At 37.9% G+C, this 27,762-nt stretch overlaps 1 pseudogene; it reads left to right on the forward strand.

The window, feature by feature from the left end:
• Positions 1–23,092: 23,092 nt before the first annotated feature.
• Positions 23,093–23,192, forward strand: LOC122106052 (annotated as a pseudogene).
• Positions 23,193–27,762: the final 4,570 nt, after the last annotated feature.

Raw genomic sequence — 27,762 nt, forward strand, 5'->3', positions numbered from 1 at the left:
TGCCCTACCTACTTATGTGTGTATATTCCCACCCTGAGTGCAAACAGACCATATTCAATGCTTCTGTGTTATATACTGATTTATTTTTAGATATACTCATTGCACATACTGCATCATTCTCTTCATTTCAAGTACATGGCTTTTCTCTTCCAGGGTTCCAGGCCTGTGTCTTTGTATGATGCACACTTAAGCTTTCAGCAGCCTTTATTTACATTTTATTATGAGGCCAAGGCAGGGAAAGTCACAAATCACACGGGGGAAGAAAAGGTTAGGGTTCATAGAAATAACCAATATTCAGAAAATTTAACTTGGGGACATAAAATTGGAGCATACTTATGTAAAAACTACCATGAAGAAAAAGATGAGGGGGCTGGGAATGTGGTTTAGTGAGAGAGTGCTTGCTTAGCATGCAAGAAGCCCTGGGATCGATTCCTCAGTAGCACACAGAAAATAAGCCAGAATTGGTACTTTGTCTCAAGTAGCAGAGAGCTAGAGACAGTGCCCAGGCCTTGAATTCATCCCAAAAACTGGTAAGAGATCACTAGCTACATAGGTAGGTAGGAAAGTAGGTAGGTAGGTAGGTGGATAGATAGATCTTGGATGTCAGGAGGAAAGAAGGGAATACAGACCAGTGTGAGGCCTTCTGTAGGGTGCCAGGCCACCACATTGTCTTCACACAACCACAGAGCAGGAAGACTGTCTCTGTCCCACTTCTCAGGCAGCCGAAGGCCCCAGAGCCAAGAGGGCAGAGCCAAGTTCTAACTCAGGTGCTTGGAGACAGAAGAGAAAGGGCCCTGCTTCTCCTTGGACTGGGAATTTGCATTAATGATGTGCAAAATGAAGGAAGGAGAATGGACTGGCAGAGGTAGAAGAAGAGTCTTTTAAATCTGACAGATGGAGAGTCAAAACCCCACTCCTTAAGACAGAGAGCAGAGTTTTTCTTCTCTGTTCCTCCACTCTCCCCCACTAAACTGGCTCTCTATTGTTAACCTAAAGATAGGCTGAGGCTCCCTTCACCTGAGGGAGAAAGTTAATCAGTCATTGTTTGAAGAGGCTGAGAAAAGCCTGACCCTGATGTAACTCTAACAAATGTTTCATGGAACCCCCCATTGCTAGCTGTGCCTGGAATACATGAAGTGCTTTTGCAGCTGACTTCCCTGTTGATTATGTACATTCTGCCTCCTAATCCTGCAGGCCTAGGTCTCTTCATCTAGCATGTCTTTTGAAACTGTTTTCTGTCTTTGAAATACAGTGATACACTGGAGTTCTTCCTGCTAACACGGCTAGGGCTTGGATCCTGAAAACTTCATTTGAACCCAGGATGGGTCAAAAATGTTTCTTTTCTGCTTCTATAGCTCAAGAATTCTAAGAACATTTAGAGTGCAAGTAACTTCTAATCACCAAGAGAAACACAGGAATCTCTTGAACATCTGACATTTCAGAAGTGGAAGTCAGAGTGTCCTAGACATTCGTGCTCTGGCTGGCTTCACCCTGTGATCCTCAGATCTCAGTCTCCTGAGCTAGGTGATGGGTGTGAGCCACTGCTGTTCTGCTTGTTTCAGAAGTGTAATGACATCGACAATACAAGCCAACTGCTCATCACAAAGTGCTTGGGGAGCATATTAAGTCTTTCAATATTGGACCTTTCAGAACCCCGTAGGACACAGGTTATAATGCTAGAGTCTGAGAGGCTGGGCATATGGATCTGCTACACTTGAACCTTGAGCTCTGACTTCAATTCTGGTCTACATCAGCGTTCATTTTCCAGAGAATGTTCTCCTAATTAGCAAATAGGAAAAGTACTTTGATTAACCCTTACTTTTTTCCAGTTGTGTGAATTGAATCATATCTAGACACTTTTCCTGAGCAAGGCAAACACTGTACCACTTGATCCACAGCGCCATGTGGGCTTTTGTTGGTTCATTGGAGATAACAGTCTAACAGGTTTTCCTTGTCTAGGCTGACTTTGAACAGTGATCTTCAGATCTCAGCCTCAGAGGAGCTAGGGTTCCAAGTGTGAGCTACTGGCATCTGGCCTATTGTTTTTGACAGTCTTGGGGCTTCTTTTTCTCAAGGCTAGCACTCTACCACTTGAGCCACTCCACAGCTTCTGGCTCTTTCTGAGTATGTGGCACTGAGGATTCAAACCCTGGCATTCATGCAAACTGAGTGAGCTCTTTACCACTAAGCCACATTTCTTGCCCCACCCTTACAATTTTATCCCTCAACTTGCCTATCCTCAAGAAAATGTTTCTGACTATAAATCATCTAAAGAGATCACTATAGTAAGGTGTCCAAAGGTAAAACACAGCTCATACTTGAGTGAGATTCTAAACGTGAAGACTGTGACAAATGCCTCAATTTAATTATGTATCATGTTTCATCACTTAATAAAATATTAATGAAAAATGAGTTCATGTCCTAAATTATTGTGTATAATTTTATAATGTATGTTCAAAATGTAATAAATATGTGTATAATAAAACAATAAATTAATGACTTAAATAAAAATAAAATACAAAATCAATAGTAATCATAATATATAATAAACATACATATGTAAGTATATATCATATATTACACATGTATAGAAATAGTTTTTCCATTGCAGGGCCTTCATTCGGGCCCTGGGAACTGTAGCCTGAATTTCTTTTCCTCAAGGACAGTGAGGTTCGCCTTCACCCATGGTGCAAAAGAGTTACTTGGACAGTGAGATCAAATCCCAGCAATGGCAGAAATACTGGCCCCAGTTCCAAGACTGAGACTTAATTTTTTTTTAATGGAAGCAGGTATGTTTATTCAGTTTCATACTGAATATTAAACAAAAATACAGTGGAGAATTTTGTACAGCTATTCAAACATCCTTCCTTTACCCCTAAAGTGCTTCTCTGAGAACTACATTGTTTCTTTTTTTGTACATTTTTATTGTAAATAGGTTGTGCAGAGGGGTTACAGTTACATGAGCAAGGTAATGAGTATATTTCCTATTGAGCATTGTTGCCTCCTCCTCTGTATTCTCCCTACCATACCTTCTCTCCCATCTCCACAACTACTCCCCCTGCCCTGGTCAGTGACTTATTTTTTTTATTTTTGGCTTGGCACAGGGTTTGAATTTAAGTAGTGACAATGCTGCACCTTGCCACACATTGCTACAGATTTACCAAGACCCTGAGATCAAATCCCAGGCTAGGAAAGAAAACTGGCAGAAATTCCAAACAAGTGAGCTTTATTTTTTTAATTGATTTATTTAATTAATTAATTAATTTTTATTTGTTCTTATTTTTTTGGCCAACCATGGGGCTTGAACTCACGTCGTGGCAACTCTGCCTTAGCTTCGATCACACTAGGCTGGGGTGCAGCATCTGGACCCATATTCGATCCGGGGATCCTAGGACCAGAGGGCTTGCAAGAAGAAAAAAAAGTTAGAAAGCACAAAAAGTGGTGAGCTGCAGAGGGCTGGAGGGTTTTACGATTTTTTTCTTTGCAAGGTGACTATCCTGGGTCTTAATTACCTGGTTGCAAACTGGAGCTGACCTGCCATTGCTGAAAGCTGGCGGGCTATCAGGGAAACCATAGGCTTCCTGTTAACATAGGCTTCTGGTTCAAACCTGTCCTAACACCTACCAATGGCAGGAGATCGCAAGGGACTTGTTCCTACGCATACGAATACCAATTGATAGAGTAGTTCATGCAACAGTTGAGTCTAAAATTGGATGCTGCCCACCCATGTATGGAAATATAGATCCTTGGTTTAATTATGAATTTATGACTATATTGTTCCCCACCCGGGCTCAATCTCAGGTCTAGTGAATGGCTTCGCTCCTTTGTGGCTACAGGCTCTTGTGCTCACCATGACCCTTTCACCAATTGGGTCTGCTAGGCCTTGAGTTAAAATCCCAGCACTGACAAAAGATTCATCCTTATGTCAAAAAGCAATCGTTGCACATGTTTTCCTCTCCTGTGAAAGTCCTGGGTCTCAACAAAGATGGAGAATGCATAGGCAACCCTATAACCATAGGAACAGGTTGTTATCCATGTCATCACAGTTATATCTGTCACCATACTCAGGAAAATACACAATATGAAGTACACCGAATGCAAGATGCTGTCCAAACATATATGTTAATATAGAACCTATGTTTAAATAATGAATTTATGGCTATAGTGGGGGCACCCTGAGGATCAATGTCAGATCCTGGGAATGGCCTAGCTCCTTAGTTGCTCATAGGCTGGTTTGTTCACCTTGACCTACTCACCAATTGGTCCTGCTAGGCCCTGAGACAGATCCCAGCACTACCAACAAGTGGATCATGAAGTAAGAAACTGAGTGTGAAAATTATTTTCCTTTTCTCTCAGAGTCCTGGGTGTTAGGCATGATGGAGAACATGTCTACAAATCTAGATGCTATGTAATAGTATATCATCAATGTAATAAACGGAGTGGGTGTCATTGTAGTAAATAAAATCAATGGTAAATAAATGAATAAAAAAATACAAGGAACAACCACACCAAACATGTATGGACTGAACATCTATAGGTAAGTATACATCCTATCTTTACAATGTATATAAATAGTATGCTTTCCAGAGCTGGAGCTTGAATTCGGGCCTAATGAACAGACCTGACTTTCTTATCTTCAAGTATGGTAAGATTCCCCTTCATCCACAGTGCTGCAGATGTACCCAGACCCTGAGTTCAAATCCAAAACCGGGCAGAATAAACAGCGCGAATTGCAAGCCAGGGAGCTCATTTGTTTTTTATTTTATTTTATTTTATGCTCAGCACGACACTTGAACTCATGTTGTGGCAACTCTGCCTCAGCTTTGATCACTCAAGGCTGGGATGGAGCCAATGGATCCACAGCTGCTCCTGGGATCCTAAACCCCCAGGCCTTGCAGAGAAAAAATGCACAGAAAAATGTTGTGAGATAGCTTTTTATGTTTTCTTCCTTTGCATGGTGACCCTCCTGGGTCTGACTGACACTGTTGCAAAGGGTACTTCACCTTGCATTACTGAAGGCTGGCAGAATACCGGGGAAGCTATAGGCCCACGTGGCAAGGTAGGCCCTGATTTCGAATCCCTGTCCTGACACAACCAATGGCAAGAGATACTAAGAGACTTGTTCCCATCCATAGGAATAACAATGGAATGTTATCAATGTCATGGTTGATTAAGTTGATTGTAAATGATGCTTCTATAAAATTAGCACAATTTTAGGAGACTGATTGATTTTATGAAGCATTAAAAGAATACTATTACTTACAGGAACACAATAATTTCAAGACACTGATTGATTTCATTAATAGTTTAAGGATGAAAACAATAACAATAATTACATGGAGGCATAATAAATACCCAAGAATTGGTACAAATGTAGTCTATATAAGTGAATAATGGACAGACATCTCTAGCATGCTATAAAGATATATATTTATTAGTATACTTCCATCTGTGTGTCAATCTGTTCTTATTTTGTCAACCCCTGGGGCTCGATCTCAGGTCCTAGGAACTGCCTGTCAGCTCAATTTGCCCCAGGATGGGGTGTTGAAACTCACCCATTCATGAATTTGGCCTTGTAGGCCATGAGTTCAGATGCCAGCACTCCCAAACAATGAATCGTGGAGTAAGAAGCTGATGTTGACACATGTTTTCCTTTACTGTGAATCTTCTGGGTGTCAGGTATGAAGTGGAAAACATATGCAGACCTATATACTATGTATTCAATGTAATCAATGTTCTATGTGTCATAATAGTCAATAAAATAAACGGTCAATACATGATTAAAACAAAAAATAAAATGAAAAACTCCACTGAATGCAATATGGAGTCAACATATGTATATAAATATAAATCATATATGTAAATTGTAGGATGTTTTCTGGTGGTGGGGATCAATTTCAGGCCTAAGGAACAGACTTGAATTTCCTGTCTTCAAGGAGGAAATCTTCCCCTTCCCACACAGTGCAACAGGCTTACCCAGACCATGAGTTCCAATCCCAGTCTTGGCAGAAAAAAAGGCACCTTTATAGTATATGAGGTCCAATTCTTCGGTATTTCATTATGCCTCCATTTTATGAATGTGATTGTTTAAATGCTTAATAAAGTGTTAATTAAAATCAATCAGTGTCCTATAATATAATTGTGTATAAATTTTTCATAGAATAACTCAACAACTGCTCATTAATTCATGACATTAATCACATTCCATTGGTAATCATATGGATAGGAATGGATTTCATAGGATCTCCTGCCATTTGGAGGTGGCAGGACCAGGATTCGAACTGTAGGCTCCAGCTCCCACCACTTAAACCCGAGGATAGGGAACTCACAAGTCTGTCCAAGAACATCACCAAGACCAATGATGAGGCAGGCAGCAGTAGCTCTCAGCAATCCTCCTTGTTACTTACAAGGCTGTGATGGGAGGATCAAAGTCATCCTAAGTACAAAAGTCCTTGAGACCCCTGTCCAAATTCAGTGCCAACTAAGCCAGAAGTAGAGCCGTGTAGCTCTTGTGGTAGAGGGCTAGCCTTGAGCAAAAGCAGCTCATGGGCTGTGCCCAGATCCTGAGTTCAAGGTTTGGGACTGACAACAAACAGACATACACAAGAATCTGTGCAGCCATTGACTAAAGCAGGTCATCCTCTTGTGCCCAACTGAATTGGACATAGTTCCCAGAGAAAGTGGCTGGGGAGTTGCTGTCATCTTGACTCTGCACATGCTGCCTGCATCACAGGATTCTGGCCACAATCCCATTCTTTCATGTTTCTTTCTGACCAATCGAATACAAGAATTGTGGCCATGCCCACATTCCATGCTGCCCTGTACCCCCAGGATTCCCTCGGTTGGTCGTCACCACTACCAGCAGTTGAAGAAGGTAGTGGTGGCTGAGTTGTGAGCAAGAGACTTGAAGCTAATTTGGAGTAGGAAATTGATGTGCCCTCCTGCTTCCCAGCCCCCTCTTTTGCTTCCTCCAAGTCACCATATTTCAAACCTCAGGTGGTGGCAAGCTTCTTGTAAGCTTGCAATCATGACCTGGTCCCGGCCCCTGGTCCTCTGCTCTAGACCTAAGTGTCTGCAATGCCCCCTCCATTGCTGCTCACTCCACCAGGAGCATCAGCCAACAACTCCTCCCAGCAGCACAAGTGAGTGGCCGCCCAGTGGGCCTGCACACTGCGACACTCGTACTTGGAGATCCCCCCCAGGTCCCAGACTTGCACCTCCATCACACCCAACAGTCCAGCCAGGGCTCTGCCACTAATGCGCCAAAAGGGTAGGGGGTGGGTGTCAACCCGGGGATCCCACCCCCATCCCTAGCGGCCAATGTCCCAGGAAAAGGGCCGATGTAATGATGGGTGAAGACAGGGTGCCACATCGTCCCTGGCCTAGAGCAGTGGAAGCCACAGAGCCATGCACCCTTTTTCTCCCTAGTGGGAACTTGGTGGCTTTAGTCAAAGGTGGGGAGCAGCACCTCCACACCTGCCTTCTCTGGTCTTTTTTTTCTGGCCATGAAGGTTGTTGGATGCATAAGATAGACCCCCCCCCCCGTTGCTGTGTGAGCCCTTGTCTTCTGTGCTTGGTCATCCTTTCACCTGAAGAGGGTCCCAGAAAAGCCCAGGAGGGAGGTGAAGGGCGCTGGGGGTCAAAGCAGAAGGTGAATATCTGGGAGGAATACCCCAACCCCCCTCACACATACACCCGGCCTGTTCCCCTACCCCTCAGCTGTCAACAGTTCTCACAGGATCATCACCAGCTCTGCCAGCATGTGCTGGTGCTCTTGTTCCATTTGATTTCCTCGTCCTCCCCAAGAATCCACCAATTAGCCCAGGAGCATGTAGGTTAGAAGTAAGGAGTATGTCGATATATGTAGCCCTAGGACTCCATCCATTTCCCCTCACCCCTGGTCAGACACTCCTCTGAGGTCATGACCCTCTGCTAGTTTCCTTTCCCAGGCTCTGAGGAGACACCTGTCTCAGGACTCCTTCACCCAGCAACCTGGCCTAGGGTTTTGGTGAATGTGGAGTCAAGGCTGGTTGTTCCCAAGGGGCAGGATCTGGCCCTGGAGAAAGGGAGAGGCGGGGTGGTGCTGTTTCATTTGAGTGGTGCTCCCCTTGGGTGGGAGCCCCTGGTTCTCCGAAGGGAACCTCCATGCTCCAGCTTGTACATTGTGCCAGATGAGGAACGAACAGAGGCACTTCTCTGAGTCATGTGTTTGTGTGTGTGTGTGTGTGTGTGTGTGTGTGTGTGTGTGTGTGTGTGTGTGTTTGTGTGTGTGTGTGTGTGTGTGCATTAGAGAGAGAGACAGAGACAGAGAGAGGGGGAGAGAGAGAGAGAGGGAAAGAGAGAGAGATCATCTTTCTACTTGTACATCCTGACAGTGCTCAGGTGAGTGATCAATTGGCAAATTTCAGGTGCTGCATGGATGAGTCTTCTGTCACCAGTCTGGATTTGTGTGTGTGTAGAAGTGGGTTGCAACAAAGATAGTCGGACCCTTTGGTAACTTTTCCTGCTATCTTTGGGGGCTTCATGGCTGAGGTCTAGGGGCCTGGAAGGGTAAGGTGCTTGAAGGGGATTTATCACCATTAAACTACAAGACCAAGGGATTTGTGTGCCCTGGAGCTGTCTACTCCCTTGGGCCTGGTTGGTGGCAGTGGGAGCTTGGGAGGACCTGGGGGTGTGTCCCACAGGGGGTGGTTTCCCAGGGGGACAGATTGTGTAGCCAGAACTTAGTAAGGATGTGCACCCTGCGAGTATGGAGTGCACCAGCATAGGTCAGACTCCGGGTCTTCTCACCATGATGTCTGATGGGTGACGCCAAACCTATATTAAATCTTGATCTGTGGTCTTCAGATCTCAGACTCCTGAGTAGCTAGGATTATAAGCATGAGCATCTGGCACCGGGCCTCGGATTCTTTTTGGTATATTAGGGTTTGAACTCAAGGCCTTATGCTTGCCAGTCAGGTCTTCCACCATGTGAGCAAAGCCTTTCTGTCTTGGGCATTTCCAAGATAGAGACTAAATATATGGTCAGGCTGGGCTGGATCATGATCCTCCTATCTGTGACCGGCATGATCCACCAGGCCTGGTCCTCTGTAGTTGGGATAGTAGGCATGTAGCACCATGTTCAGGCATCGGTTTAGATGGATTATCTCAAACTCTTACTGCACAGCAGCCAATTCTTGACCACAGGCTAAGCCCTGTGTTAGGCCTCAAACATTGGACCGCAGTCTCCTCTTGGGACAATTGTGAGGCAACAAGGGATTTATACAGAGGGATCTCTGGCATAGGGCACAGAGGGAGCGGCCATCAAATATGGTTCTTGGCAATTCTGTGAGCAAATGAAAGGAAGATACCTGGAAAAGGCTCAGGTGGGGCCTGTTATTAATCGTGAAACAGGTGAGGGATTGTGAAACAAAACATAGCTCTCTTTCATCCTTACCTTATCCCCATAAGGAAGGGGATCCTTCCCTGTGTTCAGTTTTGCAGCTGGTGATTCAGAGGCAAGGAGAAGCCAGGTGACATACTCATGATCTCCAGTTCACAAGAAGCTTGGCCTGACTTCTCTGCCATGCTCCCTAGTACAATGAGTGCTATTATTGTCAAGAAGTCCAATTCTTATCAGTCTGGGTCTTGAACTATGGTCCTGGGCGCTGTCCCTAAGCTCCTCAGATCAAGGCTCACACTCTACTACTTAAGCCACAGTGCCACTTCCAGTTTTTTGGTGCTTCTTTGGAGATAAGAGTCTCACAGACGTTCCTGTCCGGGCTGGCTGTGAACCATGATTCTCATATCTCAGCCTCCTGTGTAGTTAGGATTAGAGGTCTGAGCCATGGGCCCCCGGCTTAAGTGTACTTCTGACTTTTTCTCTCTCACACACAGGAAATGGTTTAATGCGCGCTGGAGGAAGTGGCCCAGCATCCCCATGTGGCTGGAACCCAAGGTGGCCCTCTCATTCTGGAGGTAGGCTGTGGGTTAGGAGCTGTCTTGCTCAGCCTTTTGAACCAGCTCCATGAGGTAAGCCCCTCTGTGCCCTGGCTAGACCATGACGGTTATTCATTGTCCATCCAGCCTTACTGGACTTAGTATTGTTTTGTATGTCATTTTCTACCACCTGGCCAAAATTATGATACATAGTTATAGAATGAAAATGTAATGTCATCTTAAGAAAGTCATTTAGGGCTGGGAATGTGACTTCATGGTGTGGTGATTGCCTAGCATGCATGAGCCCCTGGGTTCAATTCATCACAGAAAAACACTGAAAGTGGTGCTGTCCCCAAGTGATAGAGTGGTGGCTTTGAGCAAAAAAAAAAAAAAAAGCTCAGGAATAATTCCCTAGCCCTGAGTTTAAGCTCCCTGGACTATCAAAAACAAAACAAAACAGTTAGTAAATACAAAATACAGAACACATACTTGGAATATATAATTGCTCCTTCCATATGGATACCTGACAACAGTCCCTAATTCATGCATTTTGCCTATATTAGGGTACTGTGTTGAACAAAAATGTTTTGTTCATTAGATCACTGCAGTTAATGCCAGGAATGTACTTAGATGTGAAGTGAAGATGAATTCTGGAAATTCAAAGATTCCAGGCTTTTGAGTGGTCACTGCTAATCACAGAGAAGGCTAGTCTAAGTGAGATTTGGAAATCTTTTTGGTCAGTCATGGCACCAAAAAAGCATAGGCTAATTAACAGTTGTGATAGAAGAGAAGGAATAACTCCAGATGGAATGAATAAATAATAGTAACTAACGTATATCAGAAACTGTTCTAGGGAAATATTTTTGGTTATTGAAGAACTAGTTATCAACTAGGCTTATACCTCATTGCCTTTAACATTCTAAATCTCTTAGGCTACTTCTTAATATCTGTGTGATAAATGTATCTCCTTCTATGCTGTTCTTTCATACCTGATCTCCTTTGCTTTCTAAATATCTCAGTCTTTCTATATTACTCTATGAATATTGCCTAACACTAAATAACACCTACACAGATGGCATAGGATGCTAATGTAAGAGTCCCATAGCTCATGAGTCATTAATATAACCACATGGAAAAATGAGGACATATTTATTCCTACCCCAATTTTTCTGAAAAGCTGCAATGTCATCAAATTTCCATTCTTTGTCTACATAGTGTCATTAAGTACACATAAATGCAAATGTGAGCCAGGTGCTGGTAGCTCATGCCTGTAATCCTAGCTACTCAGAAGGATGAGACCAGAGGATTTTGGTTCAAAGCAAGCCTTGTAAGGAAAGTCCATGATACCCTTATCTTCAATTAATCACAGGAAACCCAGAAGTGGTGCTGTAGCTAAAGTGATAGAGTGCTCAACTTGAGATGAAGAGGTGAGGGACAGCGCCCAGGATCAGAGTGAAAGCTCCATGACCAACAAAAAAAGTGCAAATATGACTTTCAGTTTCCCCAAATGGAATGACAAGGTCAATAGTAATCTTCCCAAGCATAAAAAATAATTCCAAAATGATTCAGTACACCTACTTTTGCTGAGTTATTTAAGTTATGGCTTCTTTGCTGGGCATATTCTCTTCTTTTAAAAATTGTCAAATATTAGCTTTATAATAAACTTCATCTAATATTTCTTTTTTCAAAAGAGAAGTCCATACTGTTGATCTCACTTGGCTTTCTTACTGTCTTAGTTCAAAGCCAACCCAGACAGAAAAGTCTGTCAAACTCTTATCTATAAATAAACACTAAAAAAGCCTGAAGTGGAGTTTTGGCTCAAGCAGTAGAGTACTATCTTGGAGGATAGGTGGGCAAGAAAGACAACTGTTCAGGGACAGAGTCCAGCCTCTGGGTTCAAGCCCCATAACTCGGACAAACTAAACAAACAAGCAAACAAAAACAACCCCCGATATTTCTTTGGGACTCTCCTTAAAGGAAACTGGTCTGAGAAGAGGCTGCTTGTGTGGATCATACTCACAGGATCCTGCTTTTTTGGAATTCTTATTGCTATGGAGAACTTAGGACCAGACTAAAGGAATTGATAACTGACTCCTGCAAAAAGAGAATCATCTCAGGGGTGAAATATCCATCCATAAGACACTTTTAAACCTCCATGTCTTTGATTCTTTGCAGCAGAACAATTTAAAAACAATGTTATTAGGGGCTGGGAATGTGGTTCAGTGGTAGAGTACTTGCCTTGCATGCATGAAGCCCTGATTTCTCAGTACCACATAAACAGAAAAAGTCAGAAATGGCGCTGTGGTTCAAGTGGTAGAGCACTATCCTTGAGCTGAAGACCTGAGGGAGAGTGCCTAGGCCCAGAGTTAAGGCCACATAATTGGCAAAAACAAATACAAACTAACTAAAAAAACAACAATGTTAATTCCTTTTATTCTATGCTGGCCTTCACATGGCACATTATTATCTTTTGTAATACTCTCAACTAGAAGTTTACAGACAAGTTTATATGAATAAAAAACACACTGGAAAAAGCAAGGGACAGAGTTTCCTTCAAGCCTTGGGATTCTTTACTTGTACAGTAAAAAGGAATGCAGAAGTTAATTTGAACTCTATCATTCCTCTATGTTCAATTCCTCTCCTGGGCTCAGTTTCCACAAAGTCCAGTAACAATCATTGGTGCTTCTTGAGGTCTAAGGAATGTTTTCGGGCTTCATTGAACTAACACAAGGACACTTTTGGGCATGAGGTAACAGGTGTTTCAGAGACAACTTAGTAAAGAGAAAATACAAAATTTATATTGCTTATAAATACATTATCCATGAGTACATTTAGTTCAAATTTCATAATTGCTCTGCAAATTAAGCCAAATTTTAAATGGGAAGAAGGTCCTCAGATCATTCTTTTTTTGAGTATATGTGCTGTACATTATTTCCCTAGTGCACATGAGTTAACAGTAAGAGAAACATTTGCAATAATAGGAGAAAGAGAAGTACTGTGTTTAAGTATAAGGGTTCAATACACTATAGAAGACTACAAATAAGACAACATCGAAACAATAAAGCCAAGCCCAGTATGTAGATTTATGGGAGTGTTACTAAGTGGAACATGAAGTATGAGGCCTTTCCCTTTCTAAATCACGCTTGCTAATCACACAAATTTTTAAAAAGTAGAATGGAAGAATAATTCTGGTTCCAATTCAAGTCAACTATAAGGGCATGGATTTAACTGGAAAAAAAGTCCATCTTGAGAGAGCAGGGATTATAATAGTAATGAACTAGTGGCTAAGATCGCATTTATTTTTCTTTACTTGCATTTTGTTGTTGGTGGTGGTCTTGGCACTTGAACTCTGGGCCTGGGCGCTGTCTCTCTGCTATTCAGCTCAAGGCTACTGTTCTACCACTTGAGCCACAGTGCCACTTCCAGTTTTCTTGTAGTTAATTGGAGAAAAGGGTCTCTTGGACTTTCCTACCTGGGCTGGCTTTGAACCCCAATCCTCACATCTCTCCACCACCTTGCTTAAGATCACATTTCTAACAGTGTACACTCAGCATATGCAATGTGTATGTTCATCTATCTTTCTATGAAATTTTGAGTTAAAAATCTGAACTACAGCTTAGGCTTTTCACTCACAAAAATGTTTGTAGTTTAAAAGTTGATACTTCTGGAGAAATAAAACCTAAAAATATAAAGGAGTCTGGGAAGTTCAGTTTGCATGCAGCCTGGGCCGAACACTCTTTGCCACACTACCAGCCAAAACCTGGATTGGAAGAATGTCTCAGGTGATAGAATACCAGTCATGAGCAAGATCGATGAATAAGAGCTTGAGGCTTTTGCATACATACATACAAACACACACATACACACAGAGGCACTTATATGTGCACACACAAATACATAAATGAAACAACTCTTACAATATTCAGAAAAGTTTTAAAAAAGCAATAGAAATACATCCTGAGTAAGAATTAAGAGATAAATTTTAATATTAGAAAGTCCTCAAGTGAACTTTCTTCAAAAAAGTTTGAGACTATTACATAGGTAGGGACGAGAGATAGTAAGAGAGTCAAGTAATTATTATTAAAAGGATCGAATGAATCAGAGATACCAGCAGGTGCATCTGAAAATGATCATATCCTGTGTCAAATTTAGAAGATCTTTGAAAATAGTACATAAACACTCTGAGCAGTCAGTCTACTGGATAATATCATTGGAGAAGTTCAGATTTGCTAGTCTATGTCTAGATTAAATAAACCAACAAACCATGGCAAGGCAATGTGATACAAGCCTGGAATTCTAGCACTCAGACTAAGGCAGGAGATTAGAGAGTAGAATTAAATAGCGATACCTTCCCTGGAACAGGTAGTATAATTTTGTCTAATAAAACATACCAAACAACAAGAAACGAATACACAGTTGCAAGTTTGGGCTAATTTTGTCATTATGTTTTGAAAAGCCAACTTTCCTATTGAAACGTAACTCGTGTATAATCTTCAGTTGTGTTTTAAATGCTCTCTTCATTACAGAATATTCCCAGATTCAAAATGGCTCATGATTACCACCCAAAATTTGAAAAAGTAAGTAAGCATCATTCTGTTGGATTCTAAAGAAATGAGGAAGGATTACAAAATCTTAAGTCTAGAGAAATAGCAAAGTTCATCAAATGCAGGACTTTGTAGATATTTCTAAATTAGAATTTAGAGTTAACATAAATATTTTAGGTTTTTTTTGTAATTTAATATTTTATAGGATACTACAAAATTCTTTTTAAGTAGAGGGTTTAATTGACAAATTCACAAATGTTTCTGGCATTCTATTTGCCTAGAATATGCTTTCAAACCAGTTATAATTAGATCTTAGTTAATAGATAATTCCAACAGTTCATGTATAAGATGATAATGTAAATAATCTAGACAGAGTTGCCAACAAATCAATATTAATTTATAAATATAGAAAAAAATGCAATTTTTGAGGGTTTTGTATGACATTGTCTGAAGAAAATAATTGTGTGACATCTTCTTTCTTCTACCTATATGTAACACAGGAAGCAAGTTCCTTAATTACGTGCCTCTGTATACAATGAGAAAAATGCTACATTTGGGATTTGTTTTTGTTTTATTGGTTTGTCCTAGGGCTTGAGATCTGGGCCTGGAAACTGTCTCTGAGCCTGTTTATCCTCAAGGATCGTGCACTACCACTTCAATCTCAGTGCCACTTGTGTCTGACTTTTTCTGAGTTTATTGGAGATTTCAACCATAATCTTCTGACCTTAGCATCCTGAATATCTGTGATAGTTTAAAAAAGTATAAAAATGAATAACATTTGCAAGTGATCTCATCTCAAGAATCTCACTAGGGGAAAAATGATGCAACCCAGTTTATTGTAGTATTCTTTCCAGAACAAGGAGAGCATCACATTATCAGAGGTGTAGTATTTTTCACAATAGAGATAAGCTATTCATGATGTGAATTAAGGGAATTTTAAGGTGCACTTTTTAAGTTGGAAACTATTGGACTAGGATGACTTTATGGCATAAATCCTGGGATTGATGGTCATAGAAATAATAGCTTACTCTGATAAAATGTGCTTACTCTTGAAGAATTAATTACAGATGCTTCATAATTTTTTCCTCTACCAGAATGTGGCTATTTTTCTGTTGACTTCTCAATTTGTAACACTCCATTGGAAACTGCATCTATTGCAAAATTACATAACATGCAAACAGGTACTGTTTTGAATCTCTCAGATATGGAATGTTCAGAATTTGAAAATGAGTACTTATTAGTCATAGGAGTTTTGAGGAACACATATATTCTGTCCTCATAACAACTTATTTACTTTTAAAAGTTATGGGTTTCCATAGAATTAAACTGTTTTCGGTTTTAGTATGAGAAAGTACTAAATTTATTCTTTTTTCAAAATATTGGCAAGTTTATTGTGAAAATATTGTCTAGTTGGATAACATTCAAGTTGATGACTCTCTGATAAAAAAGGAGTAATCGATTCAAATTAGATGCCAAATAGTATTGATTTTTAAAAAGTTGCTACATGAAATACAGAATAATATTTACTATACAATACAGTGAAATTATATTTTATGCAGCTTATTTTTTAATTTAATTTTATTGTCAAATTGATGTACAATGGGGTTACAGTAATTGTGAGGTAGTGAATACATAACTTTTCAAACTTGTTACCCCCTTTCATTTTTCTCACAGTTTTCTTTCACCTCAATACTCCTCACAAGTTGTAATGTACATTTCCAACATATTGTCTTGTGAGTAATGCTATTGCATTGTCTTGCTCTTTGTCCTTTGTGTCGCCATTTTGTTGTTCCTGTTCCCTTCCCTAATTAAGGTAAATGTATACACAATACACAGGCTACCAAAATCAAATAGAGCCGGGGACAAACCATAGGGGGAAAACCCCAAAGAAAATAGAAATCATATAGTACATTAAAAACAACTGCAAAAAAAATCTCTGTATTCATATCTTGGAGTTCATTTTGCTCAGCATCAGCTTATATGTTCATATATACACATAAAACCACTGGAAAATAATAGTTGCATGGACACTATATCATGTGAACAACATGTTACAGTTTTTGATGTTAAAGGTTGAATTAGGATTGGGGAAAACGTGATTTTGATAAAGGAATTTCAAAAGAGTTTAAAAATTATGACAGGCATATTTTAAGTGTTCAAACTTTTTAACAACTTAGCCTATTAAGAAAATTGCCTGGGAAAATAGGCTTTCATCCAAAGAAACTATGGAGACTTAGTTGAGAGGGAGAAAAGTGGGTAAAAATTTAGCTCATTTTCACACTAAACAAACTTCAGAAACCTTACTGTAAATCCTGTAGGTTCCCTTGAGAATTGTCCTTACCCAGGAAATATACTCTCACTGTGTGAAATTCAAAGTTCTTAAAAAAACTTAGACATCAAAATTTGTGAATTGAACTTTAATTACCAAAATTATTCTTTGAAAAAGATAATTTGAGTCAAAATATTTAGGCAGAAAGTGCCCTCCAAAATGAAAGAAGGTATTGGGTTCACACTTTTCTGTTTGTAACATTTTCCCCAATGTCTTTGCATGTGAAGCACTGAAACACAGAAAAAAAATCTGATTGGATACTCCAATGATTACACATTTATAAGCAGCTCACAAAAATAATATCCTTATCAACATGAGGTAGTGAAGACTTCTCATTACATAAGCCAAAAAGTTTGGGATCAGAAAAGAATTGAGAAAATTGAAAGGGTAAGCAAACAATGTTCTTACAAGCCCTATCTAAGCATATTGACTTCAGCAGTGGAGGGAGGCCAGAAATTTTGATATAGATTGTCTTAATATTTTTGCTACCTAAAGTGATTATACAGAGCCTATATGGCTCACTACAATGCAGAATAGACTGAATGAAGACAGGAAAATAAATTCTGTGTTCAAATGAGGCAACTTCAAAGAGTTTTAAAAGAGAAAGAATGAAGATATAGCGGGGCAGGGTGAGGAGGAGATCTTTTAGTCTTTCAGCTTCACTGGGTAGCAGGGTATAAAATTAACCCCCAAAAATCAATGGCTTTTCTCTATGCCAACAATGAGAAAAGTGTGTCTGAAATTAGGAAAGCAACTCCATTTGTAATAACTCCACAAAAAATAAAATACCTAGGAATTAACTAAAGAAGTGAAGGACCTCTATGATGAAAACTTTAAAATCTTGAAAAAGGAAATCAACACAGAACTTAAAAAATGGCAAAACCTCCCATGCTCCTGGATTGGAAAGATTAACATCGTGAAAATGGCAATACTTCCCAAGGCTATCTACAAATTCAACGCAATACCTATCAAAATTCCAACCTCATTCTTCAAGGAAATAGAAGAGGCAATCCAAAAATTCATATGGAACAATAAAAGAGCCCGAATAGCAAAAACGCTCCTCAAAGGAAAGAACACTGCTGGAGGAATATCAATACCAAATTTCAAACTCTACTATAAAGCCATAGTAATCAAAACAGCTTGGTATTAGCATAAGAACAGACCTCAGGACCAATGGAATAGAATTGAAAACCCAGAAATAAACCTACAGACCTATAGCCATCTAATCTTCGATAAGGGAGCTAAAATAATAGAATGGAAGAAAGACTGCCTCTTCAGTAAATGGTGCTGGCAAAATTGGTTAACTACATGTAGAAAACTAAAGCCAGATCCTTACATATCACCCTGCACCGGAATCAACTCCAAATGGATCAAAGACCTTGAACTCAAAGCAGACACTGAAAATATTACAGGATGGAATAGGAGAAACCCTATGTCTCCTTGGCTCAGGCCAAAATTTTCTGAATAGAGACCCGGAAACACAACAAATCAAAGAAAGGTTGGACAAATGGGATTGCATAAAGTTGCAGATCTTCTGCAGGGCAAATGATATAGCTAGCAAGATCAATAGAAAGCCCACGGATTGGGAGAAGATCTTTAATAGCCATACAACGGACAAGGGTCTCATATCTAAAATATACTTGGAACTCAAAAAATTATATCCCCCAACAACAAATCCTCAAAGAAACAACTGCCCAATAAATAAGTAGGCGAAAGGCTTAAAGAGAAACTTCTCTGAAGAAGAAAGAAGGATGGCCAATAGACACATGAAGAAATGTTCAACATCCCTAGCCATAAAAGAAATGCAAATCAAAACAACATTGAGATAACACCTCATTCCAGTTAGAACGGCAAAAATCAAGAACTCTAACAACAAAAGATGCTGGAGGGGATGTGGACAGAAAGGAACCTTACTTCATTGTTGGTGGGAATGTAAACTTGTTCAACCACTTTGGAAAGCAGTATGGAGGTTCCTCAAAAGACTTCACATAGAACTCCCCTATGACCCACCAATCCCACTTTTGGGCATTTACCCAAATGTTTACAAACAAGACCACACTAAAGCTACCAGCACAACTATGTTTATTGCAGCATTATTTACCATAGCTAAGATATGGAACCAACCCAGATGCCCCTCAGTAGATGAATGGATCAAGAAAATGTGGTATATATACACAATGGAATTCTATGCCTCCATCAGAAAGAATGACATTGCCCCATTTGTTAGGAAATGGAAAAACTTGGAAAAAATTATATTAAGTGAAGTAAGCCAGGCCCAGAGAAACATAGGTCCCATGGTTTCCCTTATTTGCAATATCTAGTATATGTATGATTCAAGCGGAAAAGGTCATATAATGTGATGTCAGGAAAATGAACCCTTAGATATGTATTTTAATGTTTTTTTCTTTCATGCATATGTTTCTAAGGTATTTATAAGATTATCTCTTTGTTGCTTTGTGTATCCCTCCCCCACAGTATAACCCCTGCTTTCTCTATATTTGATGTCAGTATAACTTGTGGAGGACATGGGGAAAAACCAGTTGTTTAAGGAAACAGGTGGACCTGTTGCAACAATGAGAAGTACAAGTTGTCATGTCCAAAACGAGCTTTACAATGTCGGTGCGGGGCGGGGGGAACGGGGAGGAAGGAGAAGGATTGAGATTGGGGGGGAGGGGGAAGGCTGGGAAGGGATGTGAAGGGTAAACAAAGGAGGAGGCTGCAATGCTTGGTAAGAAATGTATGCATTATCCTACCCATGTAATTGTAACCCCTCTGTACAGTATGTCAACAAATAAAATAAAATTAAATTAAATTAAAAAAGAAAAAGAAAAAACAAAAGAAATCACTTGCCTTAAAAGTTTGACGAAAGAGTATTTAAGAGAGATGAAAGAAAACATAGAGGACGTTTCTGTCTCCAGTGGAGTAATGGGTTCTTGATATTGTTTCTCCCATTCTATCTTCACTAGCTATAAAGTGTGGCTGAGGACTGGATTATCCATTGCAGACAAAGAGAACTCACAGAAGAAAATATTTGCAGCAGATATAGGTGATTCATATCCTTAGACAATCTATTTAAATCTGTTCAAAATTCTCTACTACCCAAAACTGCCCTCTTTGAACAGCTTTGTTTGCTTTCCCAAGACTACCTTTCATTAACTATTTAAAATTTTGAGTGGTCACATTCATCCTTTCTAGAGATTGCTGTTTGGTTGTGATTTTTGAGTGTTTTTGTTTTTTGTTGTGTTTTTTAACTAATTTTCAAAAGGTTTTGCAAGTGTATTACAATAAATATGTCCATCTAATTGTCCAATTCTCCTGGATCAGAGTGACTCCTTCTGTTATTCTCAACCAAACCCTTCTCCAAGATTTATTTCAGATTTACCACGTCCTTTATCACATGTGTACATTGAGTATTCTAGCTGTACTTGTCCCTTGTTCCATTTGTCATTCATTCTATGTCTTTACTATTATTCCTCTCTGGTTTCAACTTCCTGATAGTCATTCTGGTAAACTGTCTGTTAATATTTTGAAAGGTTTAAATACATTCCATGGAGTTTCAATCCTGAATATACTTGAACTGATGTCAGCTTATATTTCCATAATTTATTCATCTGAAATAACAATTTGCAAGACTGGAGACGTGAAGGACCTAGACATGATTTTATTCTCATCCATTTGGAAGATTAATCTTTATTCAACAAGAAAGTTTAAATATGGCTTAGAATATATTCCTAACTACAAAATTTTATAAATGGCTTTGTTAAAAGGTTTGTGATTATTTTATTTTACATGGGATAATATTTTCTACTACCTATAAGTTTTGGAAAAAGAAGAAAACCATGATTTACTACTATAGAGGAATATGATAGAAATAGAAGACAGATTTTATGTTTGTCACATCTCTGATGAGTACCCATATTCATGACTTTAAGTCATATTTCTTACTATGTTAGACAGATAGGGAAAACATAAAACAACATATGATAAAGCATCTATTTGTGACTTTTTAAAATGTACCTTATTAAGTGATAAAACTTACTATATTAGCTAGTGTTTGGGTTTGGATTATGGAAGGTTGTTCTATTTGACACATTTCTGGAAGGCACCTACTGAACAACACAAATGGTGGGTGGTACTATTTCTGCACTTTAATGAATGGTTGAAACTGCTTGGCATTAGTGCTGGAGAAATTAATCAACTCTATTGTAACTTGCACCCTAAACTTGAAAAATTTGTAATGTCACTATCGTCTACGTGTCAAATGTTATTTTGGTGAATGTGATTTTTAAAATATTATTTGAAAAGGAATCTGTTTTCAGGAGATTAAATGTAGGTTGTCATTTGTTTGTGAATGATAACATTTTTATACAACAGAACCAAGTTTTACTGAAGTACCAGTATTTTGAAGCATTAACGATCTTCTCAATTAATGTTTTTGTGAATTATATTTGACCTGAAGTCAAGTTTTCCTAGCCTTGGTAGACCAATTATGGATCTATCGTTCAGGAACTGTTTTTTTGGCCTACTTATGCTGGACTAACTCTTTCAGTAATCATTAGAAGAGGGGTATTAAAAATAATTTTGTGACATTTGTGATCTTGGTCACACATATGGTCTGGTCATTTTTTTGAAAGTTTGAATTGCTGTACTTTCTGTTAGATTTTGTGATCTCATCTTGCATTTTAAGTTGCATTGCATTTCACAATTGCATACTGCTAATTCTGGTGTCGTAAGGAATTGAGATGTATTTTCAATTACTTTCTGTTGACATGTTTCATGAGTCTAGGTGTGATATCTTGCCCTTGTTATCTGATGAAGCAGATAACTGGGACCTGGGATCCTAGTACCCATGGGTCCTGCAGAAGAGTAATACCTTTTAGATATCATATCAGAAAAATTGGGTATAATCATTGGGAAGGCTTCCGAAATTGGAGAAAAATATTTTGGCATCAGTGAATTAAAACAATAAACAGATCAGCAGGGTAAAGTCCCTTAAAGATTAGAGGAAAACAATAATTTTTTTTTAGAATGTGAATTCAGAAGACCAAGAACACTTAGAAGGTATCAAAAGTTTATACCGAAGACATTGAATTGATGCTTTTTATATTCTAATGTACATTCTAAACCTTATTATTTATATTCCAATCTATTTATATGTCAAATTATCAATTAATTCTAGTAAGTTTCACTGTGTGAAATAAAATATTAGCATATTTTAATATAATATAATATAATAAATATAATAAAATATTTATAAAATAAATATATAAAATAAATATAATAAAATATTTATTATATATTATAAAATATATAAAATATATTTTATAAAGATAAAATATATAACTATATATAATGTAAGAAAAAGGCACATGTTTTGCAATGTACTGTTGTGGTTGGGGCATCAAAAGCAACTGTGTTTTAAAGTATTGCTCCATTATTTCTACCTTAGTGTTTGGCAGAGTTGGACCTAAAGCTTTACCATTTGTAGATTTACATCCTAGAGGCAAGAGGAAACACTGCGATAAACATCACCAATTTAAGGCCTAATATCAAGGAGAAACATATAGACTTTTCTTGTAACTATGAAAATATTTGGTGAAAGAAAGGCAGTCGTGTAAATTCCTGCCTGGTTGGATGGTAGACTGACCAGGACATTAGGTAATCATGCATGTGAAAACTTTTTCATCTTCTTGGCTTTAGCTACTTTTGAAATATTAGGTATAAGAAACAATTATATTTTGATAAAATACCTTCTAGTCTAAATGATTCTGTCTTAATTGTTCATCTCTCCATGATCCTTTTTAACTAAGATTAGTTTTGTTCCAGTAAGACAATCTATGCTGTCAGGGTAAGATATTCTGGTTGGTCTGTTGCTATATGAAAGAAGAGTAAATGGTCAGGTAGACATTTGTGCCAGTACGACCTCATTTAGGAAATTTTAAGCCCAGAAGTTTAGAAGTAACTATTAAGCAAGGCTTGCTTTGAATCCATTAGCTCCACAAAGCTAACTCAGTTGATAAATAAGTACTTGAAAAGCTATCACCTTTGGACCTAGCTATAAAGGCTTCAAAGTATGATCAAATTTAAAATGAAAAAAACTTGAAATTGTCATTGACAAAAAATTGCAAATGTGAGCAATCGACCAAACAATATGTTTTTTCCAATATACACAGAATTTTAGAGAATTAAGATCAGTAGCATTTTTAGGAACAATAAGGTTTCCTGGTTACAAACAGTCAACCAAGGATATATGCCTGTATAAAGATTGCATCATTAACTACTTAAATTTACAGGATACTACATGCTTCAGCAGAACGTTTACCCAAATTACAACAATATAGAGATTATCATGGCATTTGCAAAAGGATGATATGAAAATTTGTGAAGAATTCAATATTTTTCATTCTTCAGAAGCAAGAAATGAAAAACAGTTATTAAAAAATTGATTACAAAAATACAAGTTGTTATGTCAAAAATGAACTTTACAACTTTGGTGCGGGGTGGGGGTAGTGGGGAGGATTGAGTGGGGGGGCAGGGGGAGGATGGGAAGGGATGGGAAGGGGAAACAAAGGAGGAGGCTACAATGCTTGATAAGAAATTTACTCATTATCTTGCCCATGTAATTGTAACCCCTCGGTACAGTATTTTCACAATAAAAAATACAAATGTAACAACACATACAATTCATTGAACTGAAAGTTAATTTGACATCAGTGTATTAAATCCTCACCTTAGAAAGGCCTTTATATAGCATAATCTTTACAAAACTGTTGAAAGTAGATGACATTGTCATTTTATCCCAAAGAAATAAAATACTATAAGGACCTAGGTAAAAAAGGAATCTTAAACTTTTTCTATATGGAATGCTATCTGAAATAACACATTTATTAATGAACCTATATAATATAGAACAATGTAGAATTCAAAGTATTATATCTAGGAGAGAATGAAATAGATTATGGACATTATACAAACAAAATACAGATTATTTTAAAATATAATTTTTTCAGACAAGCACCAGAAATATTTTTAGTTTCTGTACTACTCATTTCAACGGATAAGTTAAAATGATTTCTGATTTAAAAAATCACAAACTCTGCAGAAATCATTAGAGATGTATACAAACAACTCTTGAATACAATTTGACATCAAAGTCAGGCAATTCACTTGAAGAATACCATTGAATCCATGAACTTTTAAAGTAAGATATTGCCGTTGCTTTGTATTGTGAAAATATTTTGTACAGACACAAAGATGGATTGGCATTTTTGAAAATTAAGAAACTTAACCAAACCATTATGACTTAGGAGAACAATTTTTATAAATTTTTAAAACAAAAAAACAACAAATTCTGGGACAGAACCAGGCCCTGAATTCAAGGCTAGTATTAGCACAAAACAAATGAATTAATTAATTAATTAACATAAATTAAGTGGTCACATGTGGCGAGGCAAGTAAAATGTAACACCCATGGTGACTGGATTGTGTATTATTTTGTAATAAGGCAAATTAACGTTTGTCCAAATCACTAATATTTTATTTGTACTTTTTTGTACTAAACCCTGAATTTAGCATGCATATATATGTGTGTACATGTGCACACATGTGTGTATGTGTATATGTGTGAGTGTGCTGTTGCAATGTTGCTTGCCAATGTGGAAAGGGTGAGGCTGAAAAGAGCTAACAGTGTTGCAATGTTTTTATTTATCAGTGTTCTGTCATGTCATTTCTATGGAGTCACTCTTCTGTACATTTTATTTGTCAAATAATAACATCATCATAATCAAAGCATATACAACATTAAATTAGATAAAAGAGACCAATTTCAGCTCTTGTTATATGTCAGGTAAGAAGATGCAGATATAATTAGGTAGTAAGTTATTGCTGTAAGATGACTGTCAGTACAAAACATGTATTTGACCTCTTAAATTGATTAAACTTTTAAGATATACTCATGGAGTGAGTTTGACCTACTTGACCAAACAGGTATTACTCTCTGTTTATTCCTGTGAAACACAAGGTGGATAAACTCTTTCCAGATTTCTGTTGAAAATAACTTTCTTTGTAACATCATATCTATTCTCACTAAGATAATCAACCCTATATTTTTTAGGTTTGAATATCCCATCATATTGACTGAAAACAGTATTGTGGATATGCTTGTTATATATACCTTTCAAAAACAAACATACAAAAAGCCTGTGTCACCTCCAGATTGTGGATGCATTTGAACTTGTTTTGTACATGCAATTAGATCTTCACTAATGGTTCTTTTGTGGGAGTAACTATCCCAAATTTAACAAATAAGGCTTTTCGAATATCTTTTCCAATATACATAACAACCCAGAGCTAGTTTTGCAATTTCTGAAAAGCCTTTGAATATTTTAGTATTATTTCAGTTCATTGACTATAGAGCTAAAGACTTTTCTGAACTAAATATTTTTAAGTTCTGAAGATGTAAGTGGGTATATAGGCTTTTTTAATCTATCATTTTATGAAAACCCAGTTTTTATGAAAGTAAATGAAATAGAATAAAGTGGTTTGGTGAGCTAATTATTAGTATAATTTTGTTTTCTAGTAATAGTTTTTTGAATGTAGATGATGCAGTTAAATTATTACCTTTGTGGCTCTGTACTTCAGTTAGTTTCACACTCTTTATAATTATAAGAGTGAATTTGTAGAAAAATAAAGGTATTTGAAAATGATTAGTATTAATCTTGTGTTTTGTGTCCTACTCCCAAGAAAATGAGTTGTTTTCAAGTGTTAATATTTTATGATTGAATCTTCAGTATCACAAGAAATTTTGAAAAACGTGCAGTAGTATTGATATCTTTTTAAACCAATTGTATTCACAAGTTGGAGAGTCTTTAATTGATGCTTAGGTCTTGGTGTCTATGATTTTTAACCTCTCGTTCCTAACATTAATGATAGGTAAGACTGTATTTTTGGGTATATGAAAGGTAAAATATTTATCTGGGGTCAAAGGTGATTTTTATATCAGTTTTGCTTTAATAGCATTTTAATGTAATACATTTCTCTCAAAATGTTGGGTATAAAAAGCAATCAAAATACTTCTAATGGTAAACAACTTATGTGAGCTACAATGTGGAAATGATTGGTCTATAGACCGGCAGTCTGTTTCCATCAGGAATTGGGAAGGTTATTCTTTCAGTATGACTGTGTTAAACAGAGATGAGGGTCTCCAGGCAATGCAGTGTTGTCATGGGATAGAATATGATTTCTAAAATTTTGAGCTAGAAATCAAGAATGTTATAGTTTAGCAGTTCCTTTCACCAGGGAGGTATAAATTGATTATGAACTTGGAGTTTTTATATTACAGTTACCTATTTCCTTTTTTTTCTTTTTGTTTTTTTTTTTTTTTGGTTGGTTGTGGCGCTTGACTCTGGGCTTGGGTACTGTCCCTGTGTTCTTCCGCTCAAGTTGATCACTGTACCGCTTCAGCAACAGTGCCACTTCTGGTTTACTAGCTGTTCATTATAGACAAGAATCTCTCAGAATATCCTGCCTGGGCTGGCTTTGAACTGCAGTCCTCAGATCTCAGCCTCCTGAGTAGTTAGGGTTACAGATGGAGCCACCGGCATCCCGCTTAGTTTCCTATTTTCTAACAAAGATAAAGTGAAATATTATTAGAATGTGGACAATAATTCTGGGAAATTTTCCTAGAATTAGTGGACTAAGTGCTGGTATTTTAACCATAATTTAGAATGAAGTTATTTGATACGGTGGGAATGGGGCACAGGCTAAGATTTACCATTTGTGCAATGTTGTACTAATAATTCCAGCTCTGAAGACTTCGATATCATCATCTGAGAATTAGAAATGGAAGTAGTTCTACTTTATGGGATTATTGTGAGGATCAAATTAGATACCATACGTAACATACTTGGAAAAACAATCAGGATTTGATCATTTCTCCCTGTTATTTGATTATGTGATGAATTCTAACATTTTCACTGTGATTTTTATATTGTGTTTCTTTAGGATATGCAATGTGATGTATTGACATTCATTTTGTTGGTCACTTTTATGTCATTTTGAGGAAAAAACTTCAAAGAAAATTTCTGAGAAGGAAACTATTATTTTGACTCGTGGTTTAAGAAAACACAGTTTAAGATTCAAATGTCTCCATTGTTTTTTTTTTGGGGGGGGGGGGTCCGGTCGTGGGTCCAGAACGCTGGGCCTGGGAGCTGTCCCTCAGCTCTTCAGCTCAAGGCTAGCTCTCTACCACTTGAACCACAGCGCCACTTCTGGCTTTTTACTTTTTGCTTATGTGGTGCTGAGGAATCGAACCTAGGGCCTCAGGCATGCAAGGCAAGTTCTCTACCACTGAGCCACCTTCCCAGCCGTGTTTCTATTGTTTTTAGTTATATTTTTATTAAATAGTTGTACGAAGGAATTTCTATTCAACAATTCAGTTTATAAGTACAATGGATCTTTACATAACTTTCCCACACCCTTCCAAACCTCACCCCACTTTCATTTCTTCTAGTTTCTGCATTGAATATTATACCTTCCCTCTCTTCATCCATAACTCTCTTTATTCCTTCCCTTTGACTTTCTCATATCTGCCAAATGATAGCTTCTTGGTATTCATTTTGTTGGAATAAAAGTTCAATTTTATAAGAAATTTCGCCTTTTAAATACTCTTCTGCAATACTATTGTGTAAATTTGCATAAAGTCCTATGTTCCAAATACGCGACAGAACATGGGTCCTTTGTGTGTCTGGTTCTGACTTAGTTTACTTAACATATTTTTAGATCTATCTATTTCTTTGCAAATTATGTAACAGTCTTCATAATGGATGGGTGCAATCCAATTGTGTATATGTGCCCCACTTTCTCCAACCATTCCTCCACCATAAGGCATCTAGGCTGTTTTCATAACTTGGCTACAGTAAATAGTGCAGCAGTGAACATGATTGTGAAAGTGATTTTACTGTATCTTTTGGA

Source organism: Dipodomys spectabilis, unplaced genomic scaffold (genome assembly GCF_019054845.1).
Source record: "Dipodomys spectabilis isolate Male_0828 unplaced genomic scaffold, ASM1905484v1 ptg000035l, whole genome shotgun sequence".
NCBI classification, from domain to species: domain Eukaryota; kingdom Metazoa; phylum Chordata; class Mammalia; order Rodentia; family Heteromyidae; genus Dipodomys; species Dipodomys spectabilis.